Source organism: Carassius carassius, chromosome 45 (genome assembly GCF_963082965.1).
Source record: "Carassius carassius chromosome 45, fCarCar2.1, whole genome shotgun sequence".
Lineage (NCBI taxonomy): Eukaryota > Metazoa > Chordata > Actinopteri > Cypriniformes > Cyprinidae > Carassius > Carassius carassius.
The window spans coordinates 19,479,257-19,499,315 of NC_081799.1; the positions used below are offsets into that span (position 1 = coordinate 19,479,257).

Consider the following 20,059-nt stretch of genomic DNA (forward strand, 5'->3'; position numbering starts at 1 on the left):
ATGTGGACATTTTTGACCATTGTCATAGGAGTGTTATCTGTTCTTACACTATTATTGTCTTCCTTTGAGACCGTTGTGTCGGTGTTGGTGGTTTTATTTCCTTGGTCATCAGCATGTGCCGATCCGAAGAGCAATGCAAAATACACAAAACAAACTGTTCTGGGACTTATCATGGTTCTGCAAGACATAAGAGAAAGGAAAGGTTTTTTTTCTGTTCTTTTTTTATATATTTCATATAGTTACCATTTTCCTAGAAATTCATCTTTAAAATCAAATCTTATTGCAGATGTTCGTGTATGTATTAAATCTATAAAATGAAATGATATTCAATATATATATACAGCGTATGTGTATATATATATATATATATATATATATATATATATATATATATATATATATATATTATATATATTTATATATATATATATATAGTTGTTTTTTATTATTTTTCTTTCTTAGTACTTCATATAGAATGCATCTTTTAAATGTACAAATTTTCATTCATTTTTGAGATATCCACAGTGTGCATCTGAAACTTAGTATGTTAGAAACTATGTAAACCTTTAGATACGATTTATAAACTTTTATGAATTTTTGTAAGACTTTGGGTCATTATTTTATGAAAGTACTGAAATTAAATTGAGGAGCTTGATCCTCATAGATAAAACAAAGTAAATGGTTTCTTACCTTTTGGGTCTGTTACTGGTTTGTTCTGAGGTACTGTTGTCTGAAGAGCTCGAACGACTCTGCGTGAGTGTATGCACACTGTAAATTTCAGCACTAGAGCCTTTTTTGAGAAGTGGTCATTTTAAAACTGAAGCTGCAGGTGCTCACACTCATTAACTAGTGATGAGTTTCCTGTCTGTTGTTTCACTTCTGTTTGGGCTCTTATATTAGACATGCACATGAACCGCTGTGTGACTAAAGTCATCTTGTGGCTTTCGTCACATTTATTTAAGGCTAGTTACATGCACAAAGACCTTATTAGACTGCATTTTTTGTAAATCATAAACCAGTGTATGTCATGTGGAATTCGCCATTACAGTTTGTTTTGACATTTTTTATAACCTTTAAGCTTTTATGACAGTTGAAAATTCTCAAGGATATCTTGGTCAATCTAATAATAACAGCATTCGATGGGTTTGCAGGACTTTGTTTCCATTTTGTCTGTTTTCCTCTTCCTCATAGGTTCAAGACGGGACAGATTAATGGGGACTTACTCATATACCATGTCCTTCTCACACTCTAACCATACTACGCCAAATCAAATGAGCTTGTAGTGGACTTGACACATGCTGGTCCGAGCAACCGCTTCAAGACAAACTTCTTCCCCAAATATTTGTTGTTTTTCCAGGATTTGCTTACGAGAATGTGGCCGCCATCTACATCTATAACTGTAACACATGGGTACGAGAATACACCTAGTACCATGAGAGACTGCTGGCAGATCTCAAAGGCAGCAAGAAGTTACTGTTCATTGACTTGCCCTCACGGCTGGCTGAGTATGTGGAACCTGAGCAACAGAAGCTTCCGGCAGCTACTCTTGCACTGGAAGAAGACCTGAAGGTCTTTCACAATGCCTTAAAACTGGCCCATAAAGACAGCAAAATGTCCATTAAGGTGTGTGAAAAAAGATGAACACCTCTTCTTACAGCTCGGTTTCATCTTTTTTTGTTTTGTCTCAATATGTCTACTTCTGTCTTTGCTCCAGATGGGCAGTACAGCAGTGCATGTGACCTCAGCCGAACGAACACGAGTCTTGGGTCAGTCTGTCTTCCTCAATGACATCTACTATGCTTCAGAGATCGAGGAGATCTGCCTAGTGGATAAAAATCAGTTCATGCTAACCATTGCTAACCAGGGCACGCTGTTGACCTTCATGCACCAGGAGTGTGAGAGCATAGTTCACTTGATTATCCACATCTGTACACGTTGGGAGCTTTCTCAGCCCGATTCCATCCCCCAGCACACCAAGATCAGGCCCATAGATGTTCCAGGGACCCTTCTCAACATCACCCTCCTCAACCTGGGAAGCTCTGACCCTAGTTTAAGGTGATCAGTCATCTAAAACCATTAAACGTATTTATATCAACACTAGTGTATTCATTTCTGAATATTTCCATCTCTGTTTTGTTTAAAGGTCTGTAGCTTACAACCTCCTGTGTGCCTTAACTTGCACCTTTAACCTAAAGATTGAAGGCCAACTGCTGGAGACCTCCGGCCTCTGCATCCCTGCCAATAATACTATCTTCATCATGTCCATTAGCAAGACTCTAGCAGCTAATGAGCATCACCTGACCCTGGAGTTCCTGGAAGAGTGTATCTCTGGCTTCAGTAAGTCCAGTTAGTGCCCCATTAAGCCCTCAATTAAACTCTCAAAAGACTCTTGAGGTCCTCTAGCCATTTCAGACCATTAATTGCATTTTCTGTTTTGCCTTGAAGCCCTCCTAGGAAGTTCCTATATTATGTACCACAGTTTCCTATATAACTGCTGTGTTTTTGCAGTAATGCCATAGAATAACCATTGTTGGTTCCTCAAATAACCTTTCAGTCAAGACTATAGAATACCCAAGAAGTCAATCGTATAGTTTTAAATGGGGATAAATGCTACACTCAATATGGCTGCTCAATCGCAGGAAGCCCTGCCTCCCAAATGAAAGAGCCAATCACTAATCAGTAAAGTCAGCACATCACTGCACAATCCGTTAGAAGCGTCCCAGTTGCTATAGAAACAGTCAGCGCTCTGATACGTGCGCTCTGACACGTGCGCTCAGTGCGCATGCGCACTGGCTGATCTAGCCTGAGAAATAAGCTATATTTCGAAATAACGCTATTTGAGCAAAAGTAACAACATTTATGACACAGTTGTTGTCAGATTTCTTTGATGATTTCAGATATGAAATTTAATCCCAATTTGATGTGTTCCCATTCAAAGAGATAGGAGCTGCACTTGGATGCCCAAGAGGTATTTCAAAGATGGCCGCCAAGTGACATGACTTATCTTAAAGAGACTTTGTCAATAGTTCTTAACCATTTTATTGGTATTGTAAAAGAACACTTTAAAAATCTTAAGAAACTTTTTCCACAATAAAGAAATGGAAGGTTATTTAAGGAACCATAGATGCCAATAAAGAACCATTATTTTTTAGATTGCTAATAGTTTCACTAGAGAGACGAATATGGAGTTAAGAAGTGTTCTGGTAACCAATAACTTCAGAAATAGAACTAAAGCACCTGTGTTTAGAGTACAGTACTCCCTGGCTACTGAACCTGGTACACTGCAAGCACAGCGACGATGCCAAGAGCCAATGAGCCACTGCCATTCTGGACAAACTCATTACCATGACAATCAACCAAAAGCAGATGTATCCATTCATTCAGGCCAATATCTGGGGAAGCCTGGGACAGGTAACAGAACTGAATTATATTTATGTGGCATATGTTTTGAGGGAATTTTATTTTGGGTTTTGCTGAGGGGTGTTAAGTCTTATGAAGAGCTGCATCATGAAACCATGTACATTATGGATTGCTGTTTGCAGTTCTTTCAGTCGTATTTATGTAGCACTCACTTCCTTAAAGATTTATACTTACAGTTTAGAGAGAGTGTCTATGTTGAGCTGATGGCAACGTCCTGTGTCTTCAGATAACGTATCTACTTGTAGTTCTGGATAGTTTTATTAAAACCAGTGCAACGGGAGGTCTCGGATCCATCAGAGCTTAAGTGATGGCAGACACAGCAGTAGCTTTGGCCTCTGGTAATGTCAAACTGATGTCTAGCAAGGTGACTTACATACACACACAGACACACTTTGTGAGTTCAGCTTTTAGAAGACTGTTTTTCCTACATTAAGACTAAAAAACAGGCTGAATTCCAAATTTTAAGAACGTTTATGAACGTAAAAAGCAACGAAAAAGATGTTACATGATGTGATGCTGTAACAACAGCTCTAATTATAGAAGCACTGTGAGAATCAGATGTGGTTTGCTTGGTTTCTATCTCTCTCGCTTTTGTTCTTTCTCTCTTGAACCACCTCGTCTGTTTCTATTTCCCTCACTTTGTCATGAGAGATAGTGATCATGGGCTTTTGGTTGGTTCATTGTGCTCAGCTGGGTTCTGTGAACCAGACAAACTTAACATCTGAATAATTCATTCAAATAAATTCTTCAAAAATTTCCAGGCAGAACAATCCTTTTTTTTTTTTGTTGTTGTTGTTTTTTCAATGAGAAAAAGGAAATGTGTTTTCTTCAGTGTTCCTTTGTGTATTGTGCTCTCTCTCTCTCTCTCTCTCTCTCTCTCTCTCTCTCTTTCTCTCTCTCTATAGCATTTGGACCATTCAGACTCACAACTATTTGTTACATTTAACAAATAATATCTAACGTCTCCTCATTTAACCTAAGGGTCTATGGACCCTTCCCCCAAAATGGCACCTATTACCTCAAAATGGACAGAACAGGCCTCTGGTTCCCTATAGCAACCATAGGCACATTATCTGATAACACTAGGTTTATGACGCCCAAGAATGTGGCTAAGTCACTCTGAACTCAAGTCTCTCAAAAACAGACACATAATGCATCTAAAAAGGGACTTTAGGGCGTTGTTTATGCTGTTACTCTTCTTGCATATTGTGTTTTATGTATTGTGTATGTTTTATACATGCTCATCCCTTATGAAACAAAAATATATTGCAGTATATTGGAAAATATCATGTAATATATTAGGCATATATTCTTATATATATTTATTTTTTCCAATATATAGCAATATATTGAAAGCAGCAATCATTTGTATATTTTGCAATATATTATGTAATATATGTATCATCAATATATTATTAAATGTATTCAAATATATAATATATTAGAAAATAAAAGGGAAAATAATATATTACAATATATCACAATATATTTTAAGAAATATATTGTGAAATATATTTTCCTTTCGTAAGGGATGATGGATCACTAGTTAATATAACCTCATCTATATGATGTTTGGTATCTATGAGATTGTATTTTCATGATCTAAATGAGAGTGTATATTATATGTTCATGCCTATGCAACACATAAGTTTTATAAGAATCTTAAAGATTCTTCTCTTGAACTCCCCAATCTAATTTCATATGTAAGACACCACACTAGGAACAAAGAGTTGTAAAACTTCCCTCCAAAAGGTACCCTTCCTCATTGGCTTATTAAAATCCTGAGGGTGTGAAATCATCCTCCTATATAGATCAATGATCACCAGATCAAGTGGTTCTTTTAGATTCATTAAAAACCACGCTAAGCTTGTGCCAGGCTTCGGCCTTGACTATTAATTCATCAAGATCCTCTGATTATAACTGGTCTCATCATTTCACTTCAGCAGAAGCCAACTGGAGCCCCAAAGTGCATCAAGGACTCTTTATCGAAAAGGCGAAACTTGCAAGTATCACACTTAGGGCCCTATTTTAACTAAATCTAAATGCAAAGTGTAAAGCGCATGGCGCAGATGCACTCAGGCTGTGTCCAAATCCACTTTTGCTATTTTAACAACGGAAAAAGGCTCCGTGCGCCGGGGCACATTTTTAGAAGGGGTTGTCCCTGTTCTCTTAATGAGTAATGGGCGTAATGTTCAATAAACCAACCAGAGTATCATCTACCATTCCTTTTAAGAGCAAGATGTGCTCGCACCATTGCGGATCGCTATTAACATGGCGGAATTTGTTGGAGGAAAACCTGAAAGCTTTTCAAGCGAAGAAACTGATCTGCTTGTGCGCGAAGTTAAAACGCGTGAGCAGATCATCTGTGGGACAAACAGGAATCCACCAAAGCTCCGCGCGATGAGACAGTTTATTTATGTAGCCTACACAATAGTATTATTTTACACTGTAATAATTTTGTTTTTAATATTTGTCATCCCTGTGTGTAATGAGCAAAGTCAGCGCGCACTGTGGACCCACCCAGAGGTGCATTTTTATAGAGTGAGAATCATGCCAAAACCTCACACACACACAAAACGTGTTTTACTCACACCCAACGATTCACAAACAAACTCGGTGTGGTTTGCAAATCCAAAACATCACTTACAAACTAATGCATTTTGTTCTGCAAATAAAAAACGTAGCTATCAAACAAATACAGTACGTTTTACATATACAAAGAAACATATTTCTTCAATGACAAAAAATATCCTCCAAGTACAAACTAAAATCTTTCAAGTACAAAAAAAAATTCTTCAATTAAAAAAAAAAAAGCTTCAAGTACAAAACAAAATCCTTTAAGTACAAAAAAATTTCTACAAGTACGAAAAACTGTCACGTGACTTTTGGCACTAATTTTTCGCCTTGCTGATCCACACGCAAATGCCTTCAGATCCACACACATGCTAGTAAACTGTCATGTAATTCACACTCCACAACTTGCTTGGTGCCGCCACCGACATGGAAACAGAAGAGAAGAAGAAACGCTAGCGTGAGGGGCGATTTGAACACGACAACAGGTGAGTTTGCACTCATTGCTGTTGAAAAATTGTTACATTGCACAAAATATTGATTTAAAAATGAGTTTATTGATTATAAAAACGATTCTATTGCTTCCTCTAAAAAAAATAGTCTGTTCCACGTCCATGGCAAGGGTGTGTTTTATGGCAAGGGTGTGTTTGGACTTCCAAATTCAATTCAATTCAATTCAATTCAAGTTTATTTGTATAGCGCTTTTTACAATACAAATCGTTACAAAGCAACTTTACAGAAAATTATGTTTCTACAATATTTAGTAGTAGCTAGTAGTTTGTGCACGTTTGACAGGATTTTAGAAAAATAAAAATAATAATAATAATAATACAAGACTAGATGATGAACTATCAATATTATTAATTAATAGTAATTATAGGATGCAGTCACACATGTAGCAATAATTGTTAGTTCTGTTTGTTGATTCAAGGTTAGCATCATCTGGGGTCCTCTGAGGGTCAGCATCATCTCTTCTCAGGTGTTCTGGATCCAGACTGGAGCTTGTGTAAATCCTAGTTACCACGGGATGTAAATCCCGTGGCAAAACATGGAAACAAAATAGAGACATCATTAGCATAGCTGCTGATCCAACAAAGTAAAATTAGTTTAACCCAAGCTAAAGAATAAAAATGCAGATGCAACTACACTCACAATTTAAGAGATACATTATTCGAATGCTTGGCGAAAGAGATGCGTTTTTAATCTAGATTTAAACAGAGAGAGTGTGTCTGAACCCCGAACATTATCAGGAAGGCTATTCCAGAGTTTGGGAGCCAAATGTGAAAAAGCTCTACCTCCTTTAGTGGACTTTGCTATCCTAGGAACTACCAAAAGTCCAGCGTTTTGTGACCTTAGGGTGCGTGATGGGTTGTAGCGTGGTAGAAGGCTAGTTAGGTACGCAGGAGCTAAACCATTTAGGGCCTTATAGGTAAGTAATGATAATTTGTAACTGATACGGAACTTAATAGGTAGCCAGTGCAGAGACTGTAAAATAGGGGTAATATGATCCTATTTTCTTGACCTGGTAAGGACTCTAGCTGCTGCATTTTGGACGACCTGTAGCTTGTTTATTGACGAAGCAGGACAACCACCTAGAAGTGCATTACAATAGTCCAGTCTAGAGGTCATAAATGCATGAACTAGCTTTTCTGCATCAGAAACAGATAACATGTTTCGTAGTTTGGCAATGTTTCTAAGATGGAAGAATGCGGTTTTTGTAACATTGGAAATATGATTTTCAAAAGACAAATTGCTGTCCAATATAACACCCAGATTTCTGACTGTAGAGGAAGTAACAGTACATCCGTCTAGTTGCAGATTGTAATCTACAAGATTCTGTGTGGTGTTTTTTGGTCCAATAATTAATATCTCTGTCTTATCCGAATTTAATTGGAGAAAATTATTTGTCATCCAATCTTTTACATTTTTAACACACTCTGTTAGCTTAGATAATTGGGAAGTTTCATCTGGTCTCGTTGAAATATATAGCTGAGTATCATCAGCATAACAGTGGAAGCTAATTCCGTATTTTCTAATAATATTACCAAGGGGCAACATGTATATTGAAAATAGAAGGGGACCTAGGACGGATCCTTGTGGCACTCCATATTTTACTGATGATAAATGAGATGACACCCCATTTAAGTAAACAAAATGGTAGCGATCGGACAGGTAGGATCTAAACCATCTTAGAGCCTGCCCTTGAATACCTGTATAGTTTTGTAATCGATCTATGAGTATGTCATGATCTATGGTGTCGAACGCAGCACTAAGATCAAGTAAGACTAGAAATGAGATGCAGCCTTGATCTGACGCAAGGAGCAGGTCATTTGTAATTTTAACAAGTGCAGTTTCTGTGCTATGGTGGGGCCTAAAACCTGACTGAAATTCTTCATACAGATCATTTTTATGCAGGAAGGTGCTCAATTGAGCAGACACAACTTTTTCTAAAATTTTAGACATAAATGGAAGATTTGAAATAGGCCTATAATTTGCCAGTACACTAGGATCTAGTTTTGGTTTCTTAATAAGAGGCTTGATAACCGCCAGCTTGAATGGTTTTGGGACGTGACCTAAAGATAATGACGAGTTAATGATATTGAGAAGTGGTTCTTCGGCTACAGGTAACAGCTCTTTTAGTAATTTAGTGGGTACAGGATCTAATAAACATGTTGTTGGTTTAGATACAGTGATAAGTTTATTTAGCTCTTCCTGTCCTATATTTGTAAAGCACTGCAGTTTATCTTTGGGTGCGATGGATGAAACTGAAGTGTTAGACGCTGTAGAATCTACATTCGCTATTGTATTTCTAATGTTATCTATTTTATCAGTGAAGAAATTCATAAAGTCATTACTATTTAACGTTGGTGGAATATTTGAATCAGGTGGCGTCTGGTAATTTGTTAATTTAGCCACTGTGCTAAATAAAAACCTTGGATTGTTTTGGTTATTTTCAATGAGTTTGTGGATATGCTCTGCCCTAGCAGTTTTTAGAGCCTGTCTATACCTGGACATACTGTTTTTCCATGCAATTTTAAAAACTTCCAAGTTAGTTTTTCTCCATTTGCGTTCAAGACTACGAGTTACTTTCTTGAGAGAGTGAGTATTACTGTTATACCATGGCACAGTACGTTTTTCTCTAACCTTTTTCAATTTGATGGGGGCAACAGCTTCTAATGTATTAGAGAAAATAGTGCCCATGTTGTCAGTAATTTCGTCTAATTCATGTGTATTTTGGGTACAAATAGCAGTTGAGATAGATCAGGCAGGTTATTTGCGAATCTGTCTTTGGTGGCTGGAACAATAGTTCTGCCCAGACGGTAACGCTGAGACATATAGTTAATATCAGTTATACGCAGCATGCACGATACAAGGAAATGGTCTGTAATATCGTCACATTGGGGTACAATATCTATAGCAGTAAGATCGATTCCATGCGATATAATTAGATCTAGTGTATGATTAAAACGATGAGTGGGCCCGGTGACATTTTGCTTGACTCCAAAGGAGTTTATTAGGTCAGTAAACGCAAGTCCTAATGTATCATTTGCATTATCAACGTGAATATTAAAATCTCCCATGATTAGCGCCTTATCAACTGTAACTAGAAGGTCTGAGAGGAAATCTGCAAATTCTTTTAGGAATTCTGTATACGGCCCTGGTGGTCTATACACAGTAGCCAGAGCAAGAGATACATTAGATTTCTTTTGCATGTCTGACAGTGTAACATTTAGCAGAAGTATTTCAAAAGAGTTAAACCTGTATCCTGTTTTCTGGGTAACATTGAGAATATCACTATATATTGTTGCAACACCTCCTCCACGACCAGTCTGACGGGGCTCATGCTTATAACAGTAGTTTGGTGGAGTAGACTCATTTAGACCAAAATAATCATTTGGTTTTAGCCAGGTTTCAGTCAAGCAGAGTACATCAAAACTATTTTCTGTGATCATTTCATTTACAATAACTGCTTTGGGTGTGAGTGATCTAATATTTATGAGCCCAAACTTTAAAAATAGTTTTTGTTCATTTACTTTACATTTTTCTGGTTTAATTACGATAAGATTTTTTCTAGATCCTACATTATATTTTGACCTCACTATTTGGGGAACAGACACAGTCTTAATAGTTTTTACAGCACAAGTACTTTTATCATTTAAGCGGGTGGAACAAAACTCATCATAATAGTTATTAGAGAATTGTCTTACTAGTCACATGGAGCGAAGTGTCCTGGAGATGTTGTCAGAGAGCAGCTCCGCTCCGATTCTGCTGGGGTGTAATCCATCAGCGCGAAACAGCCTAGGACGCTCCCAGAAAAGATTCCAGTTATTAACAAATAGCAGTTTCTGTTCTTTACACCATGACAACAGCCATTCATTTAAAGCAAAAAGTCTACTGAACCTTTCGTGTCATCGTCGATACGTGGGCAGTGGTCCTGACACGACGATCGTCGCCGCGGGCGTCGTGCTGCGAACCGTCTCGATCAGGCTGCTGAAGTCCCTCTTCAGCGTCTCCGTCTGCCGCAGTGTGGTGTCGTTAACCCCGGCGTGAAGCACGACCGCTCTGGGGCTCTCGTCGACCTTCAGGATCGCGGGTATCTGCGCAGAAACATCGAGAACACGAGCACCAGGCAAACAATGAGTGTGCACTTTACCTTCGGCTAACGTAGCACTTACGTGTCGGACGATGGAGTCTCCGATGATCACAGCGTCGCGTCCTGTCTCGCGGAGGGGAGCGAAGCGGTTCCGGATGGAGATGTCGAAGGCAGGAGGGGGAGAAGTCGTCGCCCGGGACCCGGCTCGCGTCCTCCGCTGTGGATGCACCCAGGGTCCGTGGTGTCCCGGCGTCGCAGTGAAGGACATCTGGGAAGATCGCGTCCTGGGTGCACCGGGCCTGTGCAGAGAAACACACGGAGTAGACGTGGTGGGACTGTTAGCAGATCGCTGTATACTTACCCCGGACTTGTGAGCGTCAGCCCGGGATGATTCCAGCGCGGTTCTCCGCTCTCTCAGCTGGGCCTGCCTCACCTCCAGGTCGCGAATCTGCTTTCCCACGGCCTCGAGCTCGAGCTGCACAGAGTGGAGACATTCATCCGCCATTAAAGCAAGTAACAGTGAGTACAGCAGTGGTAATATGTGTGAATAGAGTATTAGCAATGTTAGCGCAGTTAGCTGCAACCACGCCGCTGATGCTAACGGGCTAAAAGCTAATAGCGGACCCGGGAGATCAAAATAAAACTAGTGATAGCGAGGCGCTCTAATTGTTTTTGTTGTAGAATACAATAGAGGATATATTCACACGTTATATAAACGGAAACGATGATGTATAAAATAGATTTTTGAGTTAAAAATAGTCAATGAAAAGAGTATAGTGACGGAGCTCAAACGCAGTACAGCCGCCAACAACAAACAGGAAGTGACGTCAAATCAACCCTGGCCTTCTCCTGCTAGTGTCTAATAGAATATAGATGCTTCATTCCATGTCAAATCAGTCAGAATCCAGGAAAGTGGTTGCAGCAACATCTCAGATGTACAGGCCCAAAACTAAGGCCTGTAAAAATATTCATATTTTTGTCAGTCCTTGAGATTGTAATTTTTATAGCATCAAAAACACTATCAGAGAACCATGTTTGGGCATTAATATCTTAAAGTGTTATTCATAGCCTCACCAAACTTTGCAGGATGGAAGACAAACATGTTCTTAGTATAACTGAACCAAAGTTTGTACTGCATGCCTATTGAGATTCTACAAGGCCCTAGATTTGGGTAAATGGCTAAACCCCTGATACTGAGGGTATTTTAAACTCATTTTCTGCATCCGTATGATATCAATCATTACATTTTCTTTAAGCGCAATCTTGTATTAATCGTGTGTCAATATTTGAGGTCTTTATCACTAATGGTCATGAAGATAATAAGAATAAAGCAAAGTGTAGTTTTTGGTCATTTTACTGGTCATGTTCAGTTACACCAGTAATTTTGACCTCATACATTTTTCCTCTTTTCCCCTCTCTCTAGGAACTGCTTACACAGACAATGTTAGAGAGAATCCACACACGGCTTTTGTCATTGAAGAAATACGTTTCTTTGTATATGTAAAACGTACTGTATTTGTTTGATAGCTACGTTTTTTATTTGCAGAACAAAATGCATTAGTTTGTGAGTGATGTTTTGGATTTGGAAACCACACTGAGTTTGTTTGTGAATCGTTGGGTGTGAGTAAAACACGTTTTGTGTGTGTGTGAGGTTTTGGCATGATTCTCACTCCATACATTTTCTTCCAACGCGCTCTTTAAATAACACAAAAAATATTGCGCCATTGACTTTAGACTTTAGACCAGGTTTGAGTTGGTCTATGGTGCAGTCTATTTTCAGCTCCTTAAAATAGCAATGCGCCTGAACACGCCTCTTTTTTAGACCAGCACGGCCATGGGCGCAAATGCACTTGCTAATTAAACGACGTGGCGCTGGTCGCATTGCGCCGGGTGTATGATAGGGCCCCTAGTCTTATTAATTGATACATTAAGTATCATATGCACCTTTTACAAAGGTGTCTTTGAACTAAGAAACTGATGTTTCCTTCAGGATATTCTGCTAATATCAAACTGTATCAGACTTTTGCTACATGCTCTGAGTAGTATTGTACAGTAAGAAAGTTATTTTCCTTAAGCAGGAAATTAACTTTCTTAGAATTGACATACAGTTGACACTGAGAGGTCAAGTAAATACTTACAGTGGATCTAAATATTGACAATTACTCATAAAAAATCATAAATTTATTATACTGTACATACTTTTTTTTTTTTTTTACAGTTTTTTTTTAAGTTTTAGTTTCAGTAATTTTAGTACTTCAACTTATTTTCAGTTAGTTGCCAAGACAGCAGTTATAAGTTTTTCAACTATTTTAACCTATTTATATGATGTTGAATATTCAACATTGTATTTTGTTTTGTTTAAGCTTGATTTAATTGAATGTTTATTATTTTTCAATTTAGTGTACCATAACAACACTGGAATTCTCTCATCTAAATTAACCATGGGTTTTATGGCAATTACATTTTTGTCTTCATGCTGATCCACAGGTGATCATTCGGATGTGTAAAATCATCTATAAAATGTGTCTATCACCCACACCAACATTGGAGCAGCACCTGATGTGGGATGATATCGCTATCCTGGCCAGGTACATGCTCATGTTGTCCTTCAACAACTTTCTGGAGGTTGCAGCCCACCTGCCCTACCTCTTCCATGTTGTGACCCTGCTGGTGGCCATGGAGTCTCTTTCGCTGCAGGCATCCACACATGGCCTGTTTATTAACATCATCCACTCCCTCTGCACATGCTCCCAGCTGAGTTTCAGCTGTAAGATGACATTTTTGCCCTAGAGAGATGTTTTCATGGATCAGTAACTTATTGATTACTGAAGTGTCTTGTTCTTCTGCTCTGCAGAGGAGACCAAACAGGTGTTGCATCTACTGTAAGTCTGCCAAAGTTCTACCTGCTGTTCGGCATCAGCAAGGTCAAATCGACTGCGGACATTGCCTTTCGTTCCAGGTACAGGGATCATTCATTTTCACCGGGCTCCTAAGAGAGAGAGAACTTTGCTCTGTCATCCCTGGAGACGGTCACCAAGGCATTGCTGGAGATAATGGAGGTATATTATACTTCATAAGCAGCAAGTGAATAATCACATTTCTTCCATCTTATGCAGACTAGTGATGAGGGAAAGACTTTTGCCCTGGGTAGCCTCATTCAAAATGTCATTGGTCAAAAATTCCCACTCTGTAGATATTTATTATCAGAATTATGTTGCTTTGCACAGCATTTTGTATTAAGTGTGGGCACTTTTTTTCTTTTTTTCCATTTGTATAAGATTTAGAAAAGAGAGAGAAATTCATAATTTTATTCATCATGCATGAACACGACAAAAAGAAAGTGAAGACATTTAAAATTATTTATATTTAATAAATGCTTAAACAAATTGAATTAATATATTTGAAAAATGCAAATAGTCCTGAAAAATAAAGTGTATCACCATTTATACACAAAATATGAAAAAGCAAAACATTGATATTAATCAGAAATGTTTCTAAATGATTTCTAAAAGTTCATGTGACATAAAATTCATGAGGCAGAAAATTCTGCTTTGCATCACAGGAATAACATTACATTTTAGAATATATTTGTATTTGTAATAATATTTCTTTTTTTTTTTTTTTTTTACAAAATCATTAATCATTGTAATGTTTTCAAACTAAATATATACAAAAATATATTTTAGCGCATTAAAATATGTTTTTTATAATGAGTGCTTGGGCCGTGGCTCTGGGCGTGGTCAGATTTTCCTCCTTTTTTGTCTCTAGCTGATCACATGGCTGCTTTAGGATGGTTTTGCTGTGTTCTTTCAAGAAATTGCTAGCAGTTCTGTTAACAGTTACTTCTCTGTGTTCACAGGAAATGGTTGTTTGGTTAAAACACTTGGTTTAATACTCAGATCATAAAATGAGGATCAAATGTTATACATCTGTTTGTTTCATTTCCCTATATATTTCTCTGCTTGGTGTAAAGCATCACATACTAGTTTAAAGTGTGTTAAAGGGTTTGACTGGGTTTTCCCTTTGTGTTTTAGGCACGTATAAGGGAAATTCCAGGTTGTAAATGGCTGGACCAGTGGACCGATCTGGCACAGAAGTATGTAAACTCTGCTTTGTATTGATGAATTTTGAAATAATTTACTTATAAACTAAAGTTTAATTTCACTGTTATGTGTTCAAGTTAGATTCATGAAGTGTGTGTTTAATGTGCAGGTTTGCATTTCAATACAATCCGTCCCTGCAGCCGCGGGCTCTTGTGGTGTTTGGTTGCATCAGTAAATGGGTCACACACACTCAAATTAAACAAATCCTACTGATCCTGAGCAAGGCCTTTTTCTCAGGGTTTGGAGAGCTGCCGAAAGGGTCCTGATAACTGTAACAGCCAGCCGTCATTGCCCTCACTAAACTACAGCCTCTGCTCAACAAGGTCTCAAATTACAGTGTTCTTCTAAATATGACTGTGTGTGTGAGAGAATGTGTGACTTGTTTCACTATGCGGTGTCGCTCAGGACTCACCAGTACACAAAGCACTGTTCTAGGTCACTGTGGCTGTGCTGCAGTTGGATGAGGTGAATCTGTACTCAGCTGGAACAGAACCTACACACACTCGATAGTCTGCTAGTCTTCAATGACAAGATTCTAATATCACACTCTCACATGTCAAATTGTAGCACATATACAAACATACGTATTCCCATGGAAACCACCCATTGCTAGCCAACTTCAGTTACAGAATAAATTAATCATGGTTGACACATACACTTGAACATAGGGTAATTATTCTGTAGATTACATTGTAGCATGCTATTTTCATATTAAAGAATATTTGACTGATTTGTCTTGTATATCTCTCAGAGTCCTGAGGAGGTTTTTATGGATATTCACCAACCTCTGGAAAGGCACTGTAAACAGATGGACCATTTTGCTTGTCTCAACGGCAACTTTAATTTTGCTTTGGTCGGGCACCTGTTGAAAGTTATTGAGTGGGTTTTATGCAAAACTCTTTAAACGTTGCATGTGTTTGTTGGGAAACTATCATATTTCTGTTTGGTTGTGGCAGGGTTCAGACACCAATCTCGCCCACCACAGTGGCACGCACCATCCGTAACCTGCACATGTTGTTGGCCTTGGTTGGAAAACACCTGAACAGTGATAAGTTTGAGGTGAACACAGAGCGTAACATATCTGGTAAGGAAACCACTGCTATCTCCCCTTTCTCTGTCTTCTCTCGTTTATGACTTTACGTGAGTTATTTATGGTTCATTGGAGTGGGTACTGTTTGTGTATGTGCATCTGAATAGCTCTCCTTCCAGTATCAGAGGAAATGTGAAGCCGCTACAGCCTGAAAGACAGGAAGTTGTTGCTCCTCTATGATGTTAACATGGAGAATGTTCCCATGGATAAAAACTCCGTACATCATGAGGATCCAAGCTGCAGGTACCACCTAGACAGCAGAATACTCTATCACCTTTTGTAAAATGAAGACTTTTTGCCTCTTAGTTCAAAAAGCATGATCTTTGTAATCCAGAACGCTGCAGGAAAGCCAACTGTGGGCATCCCCAAAGGCCTCAGAGCAGTACTTGGTGGCCCAGTACCCCATAGTGGGGCAGATCAGCCCAAGAACACACAATTCCATGAGTCGGGACATGGGGAAACCTTCCCAGGTCAACGGCAAGAAGCTTCTAGGTTACTCCATTTTGCATTGTGTCATAAATATATGTCTTATCATTAGATAAGTTTGTATTAGTGGTTGTTATGATCTTATATTTTTTCATGCTCTTAGGTACCAGAAAAAGTTTTGACCCCCTGATATCAGACAGCAAAGCACCGAAGAGGCCTGAAATGGAATCTGGTATCACAACACTGCGCAAGATGAGAAGAGTGGCTGAAAACGAATATGAAATTGGTCAGGGTCACAAACAAGTGAAAGTATTCTCAATTGTTTGTATCCATTTATAAGTTTTTGTTTTCTCTCAAAAGAAACCCCAAGAATCTCGCTTCACCACCTGTGGACTATATAGTCCAATATCCTGCTAAATGAGGAAGTTCTTACAGATCCTAAAATCTAGGCACTGCTTCTTACAGTGCTGGTAATGTCTTTCTTTCTCAGAATGAATAAGGAACATTAGATTCACTTCCTCATTCACAGAATAGTTTGCATATACAATTTAAATATTTGTTACTTTTTAAAAAATAATTTTCTGTTCCTCTGAAGTCTTGCACGTCGCTTCCTGTGGCTCTTATTTGTTGTATGTTGACTTCTGTTTCAGTCACAACCTCCTGGACTCAAAGATTAATACTTTGCTGTCGCTGTGTCAGGACCCAGTCCATGGACTTGTGCAGAGTGTAGTTTATCATGAAGGGTCGCCACCTCAGTACCAAACGTCTTATCTGCAAAGTAAAGCAGCACACACCTCTACTCCACATGCACACTTCTGTAGAACTGCTATCAGAGTCTAAATGTTGTTTTGGGTTTAATTTGATGATTGAACAGAGTCAAAATGATCTTCATTGGATCTGTGGATGTCAGAGTCTGGGAATGTGGCTGAAAGAGTGGTCAGTGTGTATGACTGGAGGATAATATACTTACTTTTTACTTTTCCTTCACTTACCTCCACAGCTTTTGGGTTTAATGGACTCTGAAGGTTTGCTGGTCCTTTCTCTAAGGTATGTGACACTGCTCTCAATATGCAACAAAGGAAAACATTGACCATAATCAGTTACTTTCCCAGAGTTTTAGAATGAGTACATTTAATGGATGAAGATGATATGATTCTATATTATCTCCAGAAACATGAGCTTATCTTTGTTCCAGAGCAAACTCAGTTCCCAGACTATGCGGAGCTGATTGTCAAGTTTCTGGATGCACTGATTGACACTTATCTGCTGGGCATTGATGAGGAAATGAGCAAGGAAGGTCTGCGCACATCCACCTCTCCATACCCTCCACCTGTCCAGAGCCAGCTCAGCATTACTCCCAACCTCAACCTCTCCAATTCAATGACCTTACTGGCCACCTCCCAGCATACACCAGGTTGATATAAAAGAGACTCTTACTGTCTCTCTGTCAGAAATGTTTTTCGCAGATCAAGCATGATTGTCACTTTTTAAAAGCTGGCTAGAGGAAAAAAGCTGATCACGTAGCGTTAAGTTCTCTGCCTCACACTTCCTGCTTCATTTTAACCTCCATTTTTCAGTCTCTCTGCATCCTGTCCTGTGCTCGGTAGTTTATATTTAAACTCTTACTTTGCAGCAGACGAACCCTACCACACTGACTTAACCAAGTGCTGTGCAGAAGTTTCAAGCTACAGTTTGTATCCACGTTTTTAAACAAAAACAAGCATAAAATCATCAGTCAGAACATATTTGATTTTTAATATATAGTACAGGTTTGGAGAGTAGGTTGTGGACAGGTGAGATTTTGATGTGGCCCAGTCTAACCAGTGCAAGTTGTTGTTTGTTTAGAAGACATTTACAAAAGGTGACTGTTGGTTAGACAGTGTTACTTTATCCATGACGGCATGACTAAAACTAGTGGTTGACCGATATATCTCCAAGCCGACAGAACTAGAGTGAGAGACCCTTTAAAGGCCTTTGCAGGTGTTTTGTGTTAATTAGCTGATGAGAGTGTAGCACCAGTCTTCAATATTGAACCTTTTCACAATATTCTAATTTTCTGAGATACTGAATTTGGGATTTTCCTTAGCTGTCAGTTATAATCATCAAAATTAAAAGAAATAAACATTTGAAATATATCAGTCTGTGTGTAATGAATGACTATAATATACAAGTTTCACTTTTTGAATGGAATTAACGAAATCAACTTTTTCATGATATTCTAATTATATGACCAGCACCGGTACACTTAAAGTGATAGTTCAAACAAAAATGAAAATTCTGTTTATTGCTCACCCTCATAGCAATCCAAACCTGTACGACCTTTGTTCATCCTCAGAACACAAATTAAGCTATTTTGATTACATTTCTGACCCTGCGTAGAGATCAACTCAACTACTACATTCAAGGCTCATAAAGGTAGTGAGGACATCAGCACTTCAACCCTATTTTTTTTAATAAAGTTATTTTTGTTTTCTTTGCATACAGAAAGTATTCTTGTAGCGTCATAAAATTATGGTTGAACCACTGATGTCACATGGACTATTTTAACAATATCCTTACTACCTTTCAGTGCCTTGACCGTGACAGTCTATGCAGGGTCAGAAAGCTCTTGGATTTCGTCAAAAATATCTAAATTTATGTTCCAAAGACGAAAAAAGGTCTTACAGGTTAGGTACAACATAAGGGTGAGTAATTATTAATGACAGAATTTCCATACATTAAATTTAGGAACAGAAGCTTTAAATGGCTGTTAAATTTTAGGCTATGACATCTTGACACTTTGTTAGTTTGTAGCTTTGTATAATTATGTATGCATGTTTTTGCCATGAGCAGGAATCGATAAAGAGAAGGTGGATCTGTCCCCCACCATGGGTCTGGCAGCCAGCAGACGCACACGCCAAGGTTCAGCCAGCCAGGTCCAGAAACAACGCAGCACCGGCAGCTTTAAAAGACCTAGTATCAAAAAGATTGTATGAGACCTACAGCACAGCAGGGTTGAGCCCCTGCTGGACCTATGACATACATTGTGCTGTATTTCATTTGGTGTCTCTTCACTCCTGCTAAACCTGCCATTTGGTAATCTGTAGGTTCTCTTGAAACTGTTAAGCGTGTCTGCCAGGATCAAAATAAACTGAACGCCTCACTGTCACTGTTTGACACAGGATGAGAGAAAGTCCAGTATTTTTTATTTTGTTTGTTCATAACAGAACTATTACTTGTTTTTATTTATTTATGTATTTTTTACATTTGATGAAATCACAGACATTGCATAAAGGTGGTGTCCTAAATATTTTGTTTTAAAAGCACTAATTTCTGTCTTAAATTTACAAGATGAAAGTATTAACCAAGTGACATTCTTTTTTCAATTATATTTTATTTACTTAACTACGTTTACAGTTGTTTTTGTTTGCATATTTTGTGGTTGTTTCTTTCTGTGGAAGGAATAATTTAGTTTCCTGGAGAGTTCCCTAAAAATGTACAATCGCTCATTTTAACCTTTTAAAAGACTTTATATTGTATAGAAAATAAAGTATTAATTATATTATAGTATTAATATAGTAAAAAAATATATTTATAATTAAAAATAGAAAAGTATATTTACTACACTGTAAATACAAGTGATTATTAATTATTATTTAGCTTTTTGTAAAGCAGTTAATTTCGGAACATGTACAACATAAAATTATTGTCAGTCAATCATGTTAACTGCATTATGTCAATTAACATGGAGGAAATATTAAGTGTGCACTGAAGATTGAAATCTTTGTGTCTTCTGGACTCTCTTTATAAAACATTATTGTTATCATCTGATTTCATATTTACAGATGTGACATTAATAAAGTCCATTTCTGCCCA

General features: G+C 38.1%; 1 long non-coding RNA gene and 1 pseudogene across 1 annotated transcript; one reads left to right on the forward strand and one right to left on the reverse strand.

The window, feature by feature from the left end:
• LOC132127013 (neurofibromin-like) overlaps window positions 1-20,059 on the forward strand; it is a 74,764-nt pseudogene extending 54,705 nt beyond the window's left edge.
• LOC132127806 (uncharacterized) lies at window positions 101-885 on the reverse strand. The gene is made up of 2 exons (XR_009427601.1): window positions 691-885; window positions 101-177 (listed from the first exon to the last, which is right to left on the reverse strand). It is a non-coding gene; the product is annotated as an uncharacterized LOC132127806 (long non-coding RNA).